The sequence below is a fragment of the Chinchilla lanigera genome, unplaced genomic scaffold, assembly GCF_000276665.1.
Source record: "Chinchilla lanigera isolate Chin_1 unplaced genomic scaffold, ChiLan1.0 scaffold00013, whole genome shotgun sequence".
NCBI classification, from domain to species: Eukaryota; Metazoa; Chordata; class Mammalia; order Rodentia; family Chinchillidae; genus Chinchilla; species Chinchilla lanigera.
The window spans coordinates 23,601,895-23,604,034 of NW_004955414.1; the positions used below are offsets into that span (position 1 = coordinate 23,601,895).

A 2,140-nucleotide genomic window follows, 5' to 3' on the forward strand; every position below is an offset into this window, starting at 1 on the left:
ATGCTAATGGTATTTTGATTGGGATTGCATTAAATTTGTACAACAATTTTGGGAGTATGGCCATTTTCACAATGTTGGTTCTTCCTATCCATGAACAAGGGATATCTTTTCATTTTTTGATATCCTTTTCAATGTCCTTTCTCAGACTGCTGCAGCCTTCAATGTATAGATCTTTTACTTCTTTTGTTTGATTGATACATAAGTACTTCATTTCTTTTCAATACTGCTAAGAAAGGAGTTTTTTCCCTAATTTCTCTCTCAGTGACTTTGTTCTTTGCATACAGGCATGCTATTGATTTGGGAGCGTTAACTTTGTATCCAGGTATGATAGTGAATTTGATTACTAAATCTACATGTCTTTTAGCTCAGGATTTGGGGTCTTCTATGTAGAGTATCATGTCATCTGCAAACAATGAGACTTTAACTTCTTCCTTTCCTATCTTTACTCTTTTTTCTTTTGCTTGTCTTATTTCTCAGGCTAATGTTTTCAGAACTGCATTGAAGAGGAGTACTGATAATGGATATTCCTGTCTTCTTCCTGATTTTAGAGAGAAAATTTTCAGTTTTTTTTCTATTTAGTATGATGTTGGCCATTGGTTTGTCATAGTTGGCTTTTATCAGTTTAAGACGAAGACCATCTATTCCAATTTTCTGTAGCATTTGTATCATGCATGGGTGTTGGACTTTGTCAAATATATTTTTCTGCATCTTTTGAGGTGACCATGTGATTTTTATTTTTGCTTCAGTTAATCTAGTGTATTACCTTTATTTATATTATTTTGTTATGTTGATCCCTGCCAATTTCTTTTGATAGCTTTGTCACTAATTTGAGGCTTCCCTAGATGTCTGTTCTTCAGGGATGTTGTCTACATGCATGTGGTTCTTTAGAGCCTTCCCAAGAGTTTACCTTCCCAATTTGTAAAGGATTCAAAGTTACTATTTGGCACAGCACCTAATCTTTGGTACTGGGTTGTAGTAGTGATTATGACCCCATACAATCGCAGCATTATCATACAGGGGAGAAAATTGTTATAACATGTATGACATTCTGGGTAAAGCAGTACAGTTAGTAATAAAAATTATTTCACGTACAGATTAACTACTGACAAACTATGGTCCCCATTAACCTGCTGCCTCCAACCACAGGAGCAAACTCTAAAGTTATATAGGAAAATCAAACATATACAGTGTGCTTGTATGGGGGCTGGGGATTTAGCTCAGCGGCACCGTGCCTGCCTGGCAAGCGCAAGGTCATGAGTTCGATCCCTGGTACCAGAAAACAAAACAAAACAAATAAACAAAAACTATGTACTTGTATGCAGTAATTTTCCTCTTAGTGGAGTGATTATCCTCTTTTATGTGGGCTGCAGGAGTTAGGATAGGTACAGGAGAGGATAAAGTGACGATTGAGGACAAATATTATAAAGTCAAGGCTGGAGGACAAAGGATGATCATCCAAATTTTGGGAAACTAGAGGACACAGGAGGAAAGAATTAAGTAGAATGCATAGGAGCAATCAGAAAGGAAAGAGAAGATATTTACTTACTTGAAAGTTTAAATTCAAAAATTAGTTGAGTTGAAAGAAAGATCAATAGAAGAAAATGGAAAAAGATAAGAAGCAAAAGATAGATAAGAAACCTAAACAGTAAAAAGAAGAAGAAAGAGGATGAGAATGGAAAAGAAGGGAAGAAAAGAAGGAAAAAGAGTAGACCCAAGAAAGAGAGGAGAGAAAAGAAAAAAATTCAAAACCAAAAATAACCACAAAATATAAGACAAAACAAGATGACTTCCAACCAGACAAGAAAGGGATAGCCAGTCAGACAAACAAAGGGGAATAAAAGTAGTAAAATGCATCAATTGTTTACAGTCCTGTGATAATGTCCATATCAGATCCTGGAAATGTGCTGTTACTCCAGCCAAGTTTTCCGTGGGGTTTTGTGTTTGGTATGGAATGATCTCAGCCTCTGGGTGTGGGGACTGAGGCTGGTCTCCTGTTGGTGGAGTCTCCAGATCTCAACTGCTCTCTCCTTGCTGCTGCTTCAGACACTTCCACGTTTTTGGTCTCACTGATTACTCTGCTGTCCTGGGTCTGTGGGTTCTGGTCAGTCCACCCACCAAAGGAATATGTGTGCCCTTGTGC

At 37.3% G+C, this 2,140-nt stretch overlaps 1 pseudogene; it reads right to left on the reverse strand.

The window, feature by feature from the left end:
- The window catches only part of LOC102017228, a 16,445-nt pseudogene that overhangs the window by 13,668 nt on the left and 637 nt on the right, over window positions 1–2,140 (reverse strand).